Source organism: Leuciscus leuciscus (genome assembly GCF_965113295.1).
Source record: "Leuciscus leuciscus genome assembly, chromosome: 3".
Lineage (NCBI taxonomy): Eukaryota > Metazoa > Chordata > Actinopteri > Cypriniformes > Leuciscidae > Leuciscus > Leuciscus leuciscus.
Genome location: NC_138727.1, coordinates 66363721 through 66378196, shown reverse-complemented (window position 1 = coordinate 66378196; position 14476 = coordinate 66363721). Strand labels below are relative to the sequence as shown.

The 14476-nt window shown below is 37.2% G+C and overlaps 1 protein-coding gene and 1 long non-coding RNA gene across 18 annotated transcripts in view; one reads left to right on the top strand and one right to left on the bottom strand.

Annotated features, from left to right (window-relative positions):
* Positions 1 to 14476, top strand: part of LOC309495366 (uncharacterized protein) — a 242578-nt gene that overhangs the window by 87443 nt on the left and 140659 nt on the right. The window contains exons 15-16 of one of the 17 annotated variants that reach the window (XR_014204635.1): positions 913 to 1009; positions 1521 to 3106. The exons of 15 other annotated variants lie outside the window; for them this stretch is intronic. The gene's annotated coding sequence lies outside the window, so the exon portion shown is untranslated. Of the gene's footprint in view, positions 1 to 912; positions 1010 to 1520; positions 3107 to 14476 lie in introns of those variants that run through there. One more of the 17 variants, XM_082165047.1, reaches the window with a different exon arrangement.
* The window catches only part of LOC309495508, a 120547-nt gene that overhangs the window by 21158 nt on the left and 84913 nt on the right, over positions 1 to 14476 (bottom strand). The gene's annotated exons all lie outside the window — the stretch shown is intronic.

Genomic DNA, 14476 nt, shown 5'->3' with positions numbered 1-14476 from the left:
TAATAAAACTCGTAGCCTCGAGAAATGGATGAAACATTAAGTCGTGGCCACGAGAAATTGATGCTGTTCCCTCAACATATGATCTCGAGGCCACAAGAAAAATATATCGTTCCCTCAACATATGATCTCGAGGCCACGACTTTGCATCGCGTGGCCACGACATAATGATGTCGTTACCTCAACAAAATGATCTCGTGGCCACGAGATATTATGACGTTCCCTCGACTTAATATCACGTTCCCACGAGTTTATATGTTGTGGCCACGACAAAAATAAGTGAACCGAACATGTCCCCTCCCGGTCACCGTACATATACAATTTCACCTCTAGATGGGAGAAAATCTCACACAGTGTAGCTTTAAGACTTCTAAGTATACTTGCCTTGTAGTTGTTTCCACTTTAGATAGAGTAGCCTATTAAATACTTTTACAGATAGTCATGTAAAAACCTACGTGAAAACTTTCAATTATACTTGCAGTAAACTACTAGTTCAGTAGTTTTACACTGAGCGTATACTTCAAAGTGTCCTTTCATCAACTAAAAAATGTACTACAAGTATTAAAATAGTAAACTAAGTTAACTTGTAGTACAGATGCAGTACAAATGAGAAACATAGTTCTGAACTAGTTGTGCGCTTAAAGTTTACTACTGTTACACTTAAAAGTATACTTTACATACTAAAAAGTGGGTCAATGTAGTCCCATGCAGTATTGAAACAGTTCACTTTCAAGTTTACTACAAGTACACTGATATTAGTATACTTACTACATAAAGTGTACTTAAAAATATACTTGATCTTTACTGAAGTATACTTCATAAAATGAACTTGAAGTATACATCTTTTCCGTAAGGGCTGTCTGTGCATAACACACTCTATCTCACTCTTTCATTCTGCCTCTCTCTGTGCTCCAGGTTCTCTAACCTCGAGAAGCATCGGGAGAATGATCTTCAAATGAGAGAGGAGGATCAAACACTGCAACAACTGAGAAAGACACGCTGCGTCTGAATAGTGAGGCAGATAAAGCATCATTCTTAAATAACTGGCCAGATCTCATTCTGAGAGTTAAATATATTGGGAACATTGCAGATGAACTGCTTCATCATAAAATAATTAATGAGGGACAATATTCAGAAATCACACATGTCAGTTTAACTGTCAGGGTTCTGCCCTGTCAGCTTTGTCTGTGTTGTCTTTGTTTCATGTCTCTATGTTTGTGTTGTGCTTAAACACATGGCTTTGTCTTTGTTTGTGTTGGCCATGTGCTCCTCTGTTCCTGCCTCCTTGTTTCCCGGCTCCACGCCCCCTTGTCTAGTTGAATCCTCATTTGTCTGAGTGTTGTCACCTGTCCCTCATGTTCTCTGTTTCCTTGTTTGAGTCCTCATTTACCCGAGTGTGTTCACCTGTGCCTCTTGTTCTTAGCTCCCTTTATATGTGTGCTCTTGCTCTTATGTGTCGCCAGTTCATTGGATGTTGTGCTACTGTGTCGATTCGTCACTCTTGTCTGTGCTCTCTCACCCAGCTCCTGTACCTGAGTCTCCTTGTGGAGTTATTTCCTCAATCTCGTCTGTGTATCCAGGCTTCTGGAGGTCGTCTGGAATTCCGTCATCCAGTTCCAGTTTGCACACGTGCTGGGTTTATCCATGTCACTCTTCCTCTTCTGAGATTGTTTATCCTGGTTGCCCGTCTGCTATACGTGGTGTTTTGAGTATAACCCCTGTTTCTGCTTGTCTACAATAAACCGCTTGCTTGCGTTTGGATCTGCGACTCTCGTTCTGATAGAGCGAACCGACCACATCTTGTCATCTGTCAACTGTTTGTCAATAAACCTGTTAACACTCGTTCTGCATTTGAGTCCTCCTTCATAGATCCGTGACATTAACCAGTGAGTAATCAGTGTCAGTAATTCTCAAGCGATATGTTAGTATTCGCTCACCAATGCCGTATTCAGGAAACTATTTTGTTCAGGGTTCCCGCGGGGTCTTAAAAAGTCTTAAATTCTGAACTTTAAATTTAAGGCCCTTAAAACGTCTTAAAAACAGCCAGATTTTCATCCGCGGTCTTAAATTTCTTTTAGTCAGGTCTTAAAAAGATTTTACCCTCATTCATTTCCAGAAACGCTGGCCGCAGAAAGTTATTACAAAGTAGCAAAAAAAGTATCGAAGTCGCCCGCCAAGAGGCAGTTCACATATCGCGTCTTTTTCGCGCTCAAGTTCATTCAAATGTAGGCGCGTGGTAAGCGCTCTCATAATGAAGCGACGAGCTCGTTTTTTTCCAGGCGCAGCGACATGAAAAAATACATGAAGGATGTGGGTGCACCCAAACACTACGGGTGTTTTTCTCTTCTCCGTAAATAAATCTTGTAGCAGAGATACAGCAAGCGTTTTTCGGCGGTGGAAATCCATTAGCCACTAAAACTTTTTTCTCATTGTGGAGAGCGCAGTGCATGGTTGCATAGCAACGACAGACGCCACGGGAAAAACGGACTGAATTTTACTATTAATAATAAAAGATAAGCTAAAGTGCATTGTAAATTTCAGTAATTTGTCTTTTTTGATTTAAAGTCTGAAATATGTGAGGTTTATCTTTTTATAAAAACCTTTTTTGTCAACTTTGTTTGAACTTGTAACTTACATGTTAGTATAACATGTTGCAAGACACTTTTAAAATCTGGCTATCATTTTTAATCGTATTATTTTAATGTTTATGTTAGTGCGTATTGATGCTAATTTTATTTGTTATTTGCTGTTTTTCGACATAAAACTTGGTGAATTGATTTCATTGTGTAGTATTAGTACTTTTTGAACAGGATTCTGTGATAACAGTGATCATTTTTGGCACTATAATAATTAAATGAAATGTTCATGCCATTTCATCTCTAGTTATGATCAACTAAAATCAACTAATTATGTGTTTTTACAGTAGGCCTATAATATGCAAAGTACAATTTTTCTATAAAAAAAATTATATCTGATTCTGTTCTTTTCTCTGACACGCGTTGTTGGGTCTGGAAGGTTACTAATGTGATTGCTTTATCTGTAAATTAAGTTAATGCTTTTTCAATTACTGAATTCATTGAAATAAAATGAATTCTTTGATTCGAATATTTTTTTGGCAATGGGTCGTGTAGGTCTTAAATTTCAATCTTTGTGGTCTTATAAATGTCTTAAAAAGGTCTTAAATTTGACTAACTGAAACCTGCAGGAACCCTGTTGTTGCTTAAGAATTTAACATTTGGAGAAAAGCGTTATATTCGAAATATTCTGAATGATAGACACTGAATAATGTTCTGTAAAGTAAGACTGTCATGGGATAATGCACTAAAAACTACTATTTAATTTATTTATTTTGAACTCAAATTCCCCAGTGACAACATACTTTACCCCTAATGCTGGGTAAGTTGAGCCACTTCTGTGTCACTAGCTCTATTTCTGTGTCCTTATGATCCTTTCCTTTATTTGTCCTGATATAAGACAGCTGAAATATGATTTGTTGTATAATAATGCTGAAGCACAGATATTTGGCAGTGAAGAATATGTTCTCTGAGCTTCATGTCCTCTACAACAGTCTCAGCCTTCCTCCAACGTCAGGACACCTGAACGAAGCTCCACAAAATCTGTCCGATTAAACATTATTCAGCTGGAGTGTCTAAATCACTTCAACAAAGAGCAGAAAAGAAGTGTCCAGTGATGCTCTTCCCATGAAAGCAGCTGAGCGTTCTGATGCTTTAGAAGCAGAATGTGAGATTCGTCACGTAGAGCTGGAATATTTCTTCTCATGTTGCTCCATCAAGTCATGGTTTAGTCTGTAGTTGCAGCACAGTTTGTGTCTCCAGGAGCTTTTGTTCTGCTTTTGCACACGATTCTCCTCCAGCGGCTCCTGGAAAACATCCACAGCACTGCAAGTGTTTGTCAGCGCAGGTTTTTATCTATTTATTAAAATGATCATCTGTAAAGATGCCTAACTTTAAAGTCTGGACTACAACAAAGCTTGTGCTCTTATTGCTTTGGAGAAAAGATGCTGTTCATTTCACACATTTGACCGCTGTGTTGTGATGAACACAATGATCTGTCAAGAACTTCAGCATCAACTCTAGAGAAATGTGTCCAGTAGAGGAACATCTGTGACTGTTGTAGTTGAGAGAGTTTCTGGCATCATTGAGCTGATAGGAAAGAAACACACAGGACACATGAACTCTAGAGAGAGCGTAAGTCAGACGGGCCGCAGATGAAAGATCGATCAGACCGTTGAATCTCCAGACGGGCTCTTTTAAAATCAGTATTTGACATTGACAGCACATTCACAATGCCACACTGAGAGCTCAAGCCCGTCGCAGTGAGAATAGTGTGTGTGTTTATTCTGATCATTACACTGATCTGAAGACAGAGCAGAAAGACGGCTTTCTGAATGTTAATAAATGCATTGATCTCCTTCATTTGTGTAACTATGGCGACTGACAGTATCGTTTATATAATTACACACTGTGTAGAGCTCTTATTATAGCATTGATCTTTACATTAGTTTCTATTTTTACATTATTTTCAACTGAATTTCAGTGTTTGGAGATTAACTCTAGACAACTAGAGTTATTGAGGAAATGTTTAGCACTTTATAGCAGGTTTTTGCAGGTCTTTTATGTGTCCTCTATTGAAGCGTAATAAACCAACAGTTGGAGAGTCTTTGTCCTATTCGACGTGTGCAGATCCTTTTCCTACTTTAGGACTTTTTTGGGCTGGATTTACGCACCCAGTGAAGGTTTGTGACGTTGCACTGTAAATACATTTGGCTCTACACCAGTTTCTTCATCATTGTATTTAAGTGAACATTTATTTGGAGTAAGGAGAATGATTGATGTGAACTGATGACAGTATGAATGATGATGAATGTGACGAGAGATCAGCAGAATGAAACACACAGACGATCTCCTGATAGTGTGCTTTATTTCTCCACACACTGTCTGACACTAAATGAATTGTGCAGATCAGCGACGGTACACACACTCACAGTATCGCTGTTAAACAGATGATCACGGTGTAATTCCAGTCTTTCAGGAGCTTCAGAGCTCAATCTGCTGCCTTCATCACCACAACATCTTCTGAAATGATGGTGTTTTATCCTTTATTAGATCTCCACGAGCACAACAGCTTTATATGACAGGAGCGACACACACACGCACACACACACACACACACACACACACACACACACACACACACACACACACACACACACACACACACACACACACACACACACACACACACACACACACCAGCCTCTGTGCCTCAGCTCACACTGAAATATCTCTATCATGAACATGACAAAGTCAAGATCATATTTGTGTGTGTTTATAATCAAAGACACACAGAAGGTGTTCAGGGTCAATATGACAGACTGAAATGTGTGAAATATTTCTGATGGTAACGAATCCTCCTCAGATTAGACAGAATCATCTGGAAGGAAGACATCAGATATCAGCGAGTGTTTGTTTCAATCTCAACAAGCTTTGATTCTCAGTAGAGACTGTAGTTTCAGACTCGGCCTTATTTAGTCTTTCTTGGATTATGAGGCATTAGTGTTTTTCATTCTCTCAGTTATTAATGGTGTCTGTGCTGCTCTTTATTTCAGTGAATGAAGACAAAACCGTTAAACGTCGATCACTCAGCGCTCGCAAGGGGAGTCTGACAGGAGCTTTTCTGAGGGAAACTTTATCACTAACTCTGTGCTTTTACTTCACCACAACTGACTTTCATGACGTTATGAACATATGTGAGAGTAATGCCATCATTTTTAGGTCTTAGCGGATAAAAATAAGACTAAAGCTCTGGTAATGTGCGATTACTGAGATTTATATATTCTATATGAGCGCACACTGGACTGTTCTGTTTAACACACGAGGTCCGTATAATTGACTAAAATGATTTAATGTAAAACACTTTTCAAATAATTCCACCTTTAATTCTCTGCAGGAACAAGACAACACAAGAAGATGGAAACCAATCTCTGACATTCAGAGTGTGATTCATATGGACATTTCTGTGTAATTGATCTTAACTTGACTTGTGATATTATGGTCAATATTTCTGGATAATTGAAGGTCTGAGAATGCTACTTCTCTTGAGTTTATAGAAAGCAGAAGACTTTACTGACTGACTGAATTCACTAACTCTCTACTTGTTATAGGTGGGGATTTCAGTGTTGTGATTGACAGCGCTCTTGATAAATGATTGACAGGCCGACTCTCATCACTTAATTCAGAATATAAACCATTCCTGGAGAGACTTGATGTGACTGATGTCTGGAGGACCAAATTCACTGAAACTAAAGCTTTTACCTGGAGAAACAAGACCGCTTCTCATTCCTCTCATATAGACTTTTAGCTGATCTCTGAATCTATTGATATTCACAATATTTTAGTTGATATTCTTCAGTTCTCCTGACTGACTGTAAAGCTATCTATATAAAAACTAAGCTCTCTGTAAGCACTTATTAAACCAAAACCAAACTTATTAAATTGGAATTTAAATATCTGTCTTATATAATACCATAAACTTAAAGTTACATATTTCCTCAACCATTATTGTAAAAAAGCTGTAATGAACGCTCTTTTATTAATAATTGGGAGTTAGTAAAATGTGATATTGGTAAATTAATGGGAAAGTAATTAAACTGTGAGTAAAAAGTGAGTAAAACTGAGGAAAAGGCAGTAATTAATGAAACTTCTGCTCTTATAATCACAGACCCCTGGAAATCTCTCAGATGATCAAACTGTTCATAAATGACAAAACCAGCTTGATGATATTTACAGATGTAAAGCTGAAGACGCTTCTGTGCGATCAGAGCAAGATGAACAAAACTCTGCATGATTCTTCAGGTTAGAGAAGTCTAATGCCATTATTACAGCATTTCTGAGCTCAATGCTGATGTTTCATCATGGACGACCCAAGACAACTAATAATTATTGCTATAATTTCTATAAGTTGTTTTAGACCTCTGGGCTCCTCATTTTGAGTCTGGATAGTGTAAATGGTTGTTTCCATGAATCATCTTAAGTCAGCGAGTCTCCAGGTAATGCTGGTATTACAGCAGAGTTTTATAAGGCGTTCTCTGAACCCTTCAGTTTATTATTGTGAGAACATCTCTTCTCCTAGATTAACACAGGTGGGATTACTCTGATCATAAAACACAACAAGGATCCGCTTCTTATTGAAAACTGGTGTCCAATCTGTTACTGAACACTAATGACCAGATTCTAGCTCAGGGTTTTGCCCAGATATTACAGAGAGTTATGAGCTATAACCTTCCAACCTTTCAAAGATGCACCTTATTCAGTTGGAGCCGTCTACTTGGTCGTTTTGAATCTACCTCGTGAAGAGCGCTTTAAGGAAGAAAATATGCTTCTCGTTGGACTAATACCTGGACCAAAAGAGCCATCACTAAACATGAATGCTTTCTTAGAGCCCTTGGTTGATGAGCTTCAGGAACTTTGGCATGGCCTGATTCTGGAAGACAGCTCTTTCTTAGGCCATCAGGTTTACAGAGCAGCTCTGCTTTGTCTTTCATCAGATATCCCCGCAACTCCAAAATGTGGAGGCTTTGTTGGACATGGAGCATACAGAGGTAATTGAAATATTCAAACATTCTTTGCTATAATTAATAAAAATTGATATTGATCATTGAATCAGTAAAATCAATATGTAAATGTTTACATTGTTTATTTTTTAATGGATAGCAGTTGATCTGTCTCATTGAATGCTCAGATATAAATATGTGTGTGTAACACATTGCATTTAACTTACATTTGCAGGATAGCACAAGTGTTTGAAGACGTTCAGCAAGAAAGAATTGGTTGAAAAAATGGACTACTCAGGATTTGAGCGGTCTTCGTGGGAGCCACGCACGTCAAAAGATCACACACACTATGCTGGATTATCCAAACGGGCAAGGACGAAGGCAGAACAGAAAAGAATTGAACGCAAGATGGAGCTAGATGGTCAGAACTTTTCTGCTTGAGTTACTATGATGCCATCAGATTTGTCGTCATAGATCCAATGCACAACCTTCTCCTTGGTACGGCAAGACATGTATTCAGATTGTGGACAGAACTAGCAATTTTAACGACAAAAAGCCTTGATGAACTTCAAGCTAGAGTGGAAAACATCAAAGTACCTCTTGAGGTTGGAAGAATTCCCTCATGGATTTCATCTGGCTTTACGGGATTTACAGCAGATCAGTGGAAAAACTGGACAACCATTTGCTCACTGTTTTGTCTGAAGGGGCTTATCAGCAACAGACACTAGGGCTGGGTATTGACACAAATTTCACAATTTGATTCGATTCAATTCAGTATTGATTATTTTGGATATCAGGTACAATACATTGCAAATTTTCTCAAGGAAAACAAATCTCTTAACTATTATTGTAAACTATGGGAGTCAGTTGTAGCCTATAGTTGTAGCCTTCATTAGCCTACTATAATATTGAAGGTAAAAATTAACTGATTTTACAAACACTTAAAATACAATTATTTTTCTAATAATAAAGTTATATGAAATTATATAAAAATTTTAATGGTGGCTGTCATAAAAAACTTTCCAGATTTATTCAAACATGCATTAAATATTGAAGAACCTTAAAAATTATAATGAATATGTAATATGGTGCATATATTTAATAAAATGCTCCTCTATAGAGTGACTAAAGAGTTTATGGCCACTGGATATGGTTTTTCTGAGGTAAATGTGACGTTACATGACATTGTTTACTAACGTCTTTCCACAGTTGAAACACCGATTGAGCGATTCCATGTCACATGATACAGACTTCGATAAGTTGTACTCTATCTTTTAACACACTTTCAGAAGCTCATTCATGTTTATTTGAATTTGAATGTTTATTCATGCTAAATCTGTCCAACTGTTTGGCCCATTGCACTGCACCCCCAACATGCATCTACTGTACATCTTCATTTGAAAGAGTGCATGTTGGATTGCGGACCAGTTTATTCTTTTTGGTGTTTTTCATTTGAGCGTTTTAATGAAATACTGGGAAAGTTTAATAACAACAACAGGAGAATTGAAGTCCAGATTATGAGGCAATTTCAGCGGAGCCAACAGCTTCATCTGCCATGGACATGTGAATATGGTGCTGAGTTTGCCAGTGTTTTAGGAAGACAAATGGTTGGGACTTTGTCCTGCAATGACACAGCTGATATGCTTTATGTGAAGCACAGTGTTTCGGTGTCCGCAGAAAGACTTCTCTTAGACAACTGTACAGTGGTGCCTCTGTCTCCATTCCACCAGACAATCTTGGATGAGCCTGACAGACATGCAATGCTAACAATGTATCATCAGATGTACCCTTGTGTCACTGACGTTGACTGTTTCGCCATGACATGCAAACGGGTAACACATCTGAATGTAACTTACTCAATCGATGGATCTAGAGCAGAAAGGTCAGCATATGTATGTGTTAAGTGGTGTGGAAACACTCACAGTTTTGAGGAACCCATCATTGACCCTCTAGCAGAACTACGACCAGCCATTATAAAGCAGTTTATAGTTGTTAATGTTGTGTCGAAAGGTTCTGAATTCAAACATGTTATTGCGCAAGTTTCCTGGCTTCATCCCCATCCGGACAGACATTTTTATGGAAAGCCAGTAGAAGTTTGGAGCTTGCAGGGAACAGACATGTCATACCCAGCATCATTTCTGCCTGTTGAGCGCATTGCTAGGAGAAGTGTGGTTAACACATCCACTGTGCATTTAAGCAGGACCAAAGAAAAGGTCACTGTAGTCATGCCACTATGCACAGCGGTTGAGCTCGAGGAGACTGGGATGTTGTTTGCATGGAATGCACATTTATCTTTGTGGCAAAGCCTGATTAAAACTAATTGTTGAAATAAATTGTTTTGTGTATCTTTTTTACATCACATTGGCCATTGCTAACGACACACAGTAATTAATCTAGCATACTTTCATTAAATATATCAATATGTGATATGTGATATGTATGAGACACATAATTAGGCTTTACTGAGCCTGATCTATTTATGCCAGAGATTTTCTTAGAATGAAGTTAAAACCTTTTAGAAAGATGTCACCTGGGGTAAATCTCCCCCTGCTAACCTGATTTGCATTTGTAGAGCTCACAGCATTTACATTTACATGTTAAAGCCTCCTCTAGAATTAGGGTCATGGGGGGTCATGGGGGGACAACTGCCAAGCAAGGCCCACGTCAATTTCCCACAATTCACGGCAGTTTTCAATATCAACCCAACCCATCAACCAATATCACAAATTGCCGTGTACAGTCGTAAACCTAAACTTCCACGACAATCTACAGTGCCGCTTACTGACGAAAATCCCACTTTTCATACAATGTATCCTGGCGCGGATTAATGCACAGGCTTGTATAGGCTGCAGCCTAGGGGCCCCACATGTGCAGGGGCCTTGGATTGGCCAGACAATTTTTATTTATTATTTTTATTAAAATAAAAAGGATTCCAGTTTTGGATGGGCCAGACCAATTGTGGGTGGGCCTTAAATTAAAAACGTTAAATTAAAAACCTTATCCAATCACTGTTTAACCTAATAAAAATTACTGATTAATAGGCCTATACTGTTATATTATCTGTGCGTATACATAATATAGATTTGAATAGCTTGATGCTATTTAAATATTTTGTTTCATTGTAAAAAGTTTCGGTGCATAGGACGGACCTCTCCTTGATCGCTCTCCATGGTTCTGACCAAAGAAGAGCGCTTTGGAATCTCCATTACGCATCATTCCTGGGCTGCGTTTCCCGATAACGTTGTCTCTTAGAAGACTCTTAAGGTATAACTTAACTAAAGGTATACTACCACTAAAGGTATACCATGCTAGGCGTCTTCAGGGCTATCATCCACTCGCGAGGCAGAGGCGCTATAAAGATGATGTGGATCTCAGCTCTCTTCATCTCCTGGTTGCAGCGATGACTCCGAGACTGTACGTGCACGTTTAAGGTACCTAAACAACGACTGTTGCAACAGGGCCGAGGGCTGGGTTGGAAAATATGTGACGTCATTATGGTTTTTAATTTAATCAATGTTGATTATGAAAGTGAGCATGCATGAGAAAGATATGATACATCATGAGATGCGCAATATGTCTGGAGACATGGGTAAAACATGATTTCATTGAGTTTTGTTTTGTAGATAGTCTCTTTTTAAAAGATATTCATTTTGTATAAATTGTATCTTAATTTTGATCAATGTTTTATCAACCAATTGCCTGTATTTAATAAATACAACAGCATGGCGGTGCTGCTGATGTGGTGGCTGTTAATCCACTTGTTGATAAGAAAGGAGGAATGAGCCACATATGGAAATATTTTGTATTAGGCTAATGTCACGTTGTCATAAGGGGCCGTTCACAATGCACGCTTTTTGCGCGTGCAGATGTCAAATGTAGGCGCGCGCCAAGCGCGCTTATAGCCTAATAGAAGCGAGCGCGTGCTCGTTTTTCCAGGCGCGCCTATGTCCATGGTTGCACAGCAACGACATACGCCACGAGAAAGGGAGAAAGCGGTGCGAACTGCAATCTTCATGATGACGAGGAAGTATCAGCAAAAAATGTATTGATTTCTAGCCCTTGCATTAGCTTTAGATATATTTATGGAGATGAGAAATGAAATAAAAAGCCGTCATTAATATCAGTCCGTCAGAAAAGCAGTTCTAGGCTTATTCTTGGCTGGATAACTCTTAGCAGGTTTAAAAAGCCCTTTTAAAATTAAATATGAATGCAGTTTTGGATTAAATAAAAGTACAGTCAAGTAAAAAAAAACACGTTTTATCTCCTGTATAGTTTGGTAACACTACACAAAGATACCATTCATTAACATCACTTAATGCATTATCTAACATCAACACATTGAGTGAACAATATATTTTTACAACATTAATTAATGTTTGTGAATGTTATTTAATACAAACACTTGATTGGTCATGTTTGTTCACTTCATTCATTGTGCATTAAATAATGTTAACATAAATAATGTTAACTTTTGATTTTAAAAATGTATTTTTAAATTAACCCCTAAAGGAGAATAATTGCGACAGTATATAACTATTGTTTATTGTTAGGTCATTTTATCTAATGCTATCTAACAAATGAAATCTTATTGTAAAGTGTTTTTAATACTACAGTTTCCATCTTTGTAACCGTGATATACACTTTAAAATATGTACATTTAATCTAAATTAAGCTTTGGTACCGAAATTGGTACCAAGAACCGTGGATTTTCACTGGTATTGGTACCGAATACTGAAATTTTACTGTGACAACACTAGTAGCTCTGTTAGCTCGGTAATTTAGACAATAGGCTGTTGACAGAGTAACGTTAACGTAGGTAATGGCTGTTATGTTATTTTCTTTTCAATGACATTCCTTGTTACATGTTCATTGCTGGATTTATGAAAAAACATCAACCAATATTGCATATCCATAATTATTATAATGGATATAATTAAAGAGTACTTACACTATAACGTAAATTATAAGTGTAACGCAAAAAAAACGGATTTTTACACCTATTTTGAATTTTACTCGAATACAAATACTTTTCCCCCCTCAACAAATACAAATACAGATACAAATACTGGCTGCTTTGCACACCCCTAATATGTGCAATTAGCGTATATATATATGAATATGTATATATATATATATATATATATATATATATATATATATATATATATATATATATATATATATATATATATATATATCAGGACACTTTGTGCCAAAAGGAACTGCTCACTAAAGTTTAGCTTTGGTTAGTTGTCGAGATTCAATCTTCAGAGGGGAATCAGTCAGAGACGCGCAATCTTTTCCTCCGGATCACATGATATTAATCAAAGAAAGGGATTCTCATTGGAGAAAAGGAAATAAAGATCAGCCAATCAGCAGACGCCACTACTCTTTTTTAAATATTCAGAATAGAATATGAGCAGTTTCCTTTCAGATTCCTTACATCATGTTTATCCTGTTAATACATTCTTATAGAAATTAAATAAAGATATTAATACAAATTGTTATATTTTGTAAACAGCACCCAGAGACTAAAGTACATTTATTTAGGCTTTGCCATCATATAGTTATTATCGAAAGATTTCTCCCAATACATTTAAACAGATTTTTGTGTGCAGTTTATTACCAAGACTATTACAATATTCATAAATCAATAAAACTGAAACCCTTCAGAAACAGAAGACATTACATTTACTAGATTATAATAATCTATTTCTCATGAATAAAACAAACACAGATAAATGTGATGTATATCGAAAGAGATGTGGAGTTTAATTTAATTACAAAAAAATTGTTCAGAAAAAAATCTATTGAAAAAAATCATTACTCAAAATTTAAGTAATGGAAATGAATGAATAGAAATAAACTTAGAGGCTTAGAGATTGAGGAAGTCATGATGTCACACACTCTAGTATACAGTAGGAGGAGCTAAACATCCTTCACGACAGAACTAAACCCGCCAGAACACTGAATGAAGAAGAAGAGAGATGATGGGCGGGGTTTATTTGTTGTTGACCTGAGGCCTCTGCGCATGCGCAATCTGAGGAAACACCTTTAAGCAGAAACTGAAAGCAAAGAAGATCCTGAGGAAATGTAAAATCACCTTTTCGTTTTGAAACAGACATAAATATTACATTACGGTAAGTTAATTGATCTGCTTCTGATATCATGTCAAATTATTGTAGGCTACTATCTTGATCTTCAAATATTAACTGTTATTTCAGTTGTGTTGTGATGCATGTAAAAATGATCTTCAGGATTATAATGATATCGAGCTCTAGGGATTATGCTTTTATCTGAGATTAATTTATGGATTCTTTACAATGTGAAATATACATTTTTACAACACTAGATCTACCGGAATTCCATAACTGCTAGAACGACCATAGCCACCGTTCGTACTTTGACGTTCATATGGCCGTACTGAACGTCATTTTCGTCATGTCATATCTACATTTGAACCTTCTCTTTAAGTTTTCCAATGAAGCTTTTAATTCCTGTTGTCAATGTTATGACGTCATCGCACTTAAAACAAGCACAAAAGAAAGATTTCCCCGACAGGTGCTGCCTCTCTAGACGTGAGGAAAGTTTTGCGTCAAAAATATTTTTTTCACCCACTCACCATGTGAATTAGGCTTTCCCCTGTATATAGGACTGTTCCGGGAAAAGACTTCGAGAGTGTCGAGAACAGCGCCATCTGGTGGTTATTTAAAATAAAGCAGCCAGAAGCCTGTGTTAGAAGCTCTGGCAGATGAAGCAACTACAACACACTCCATAGTTTCAATGTTATGTATACAAATAAAAGTCTTACATGTTTGTGTTTGATTTGTTCATTAAATAAATAAATTTTCCCATTAAAGTGTGACAATAAAATAGAATATAAGCTTATAAGATTCAATAAGATTT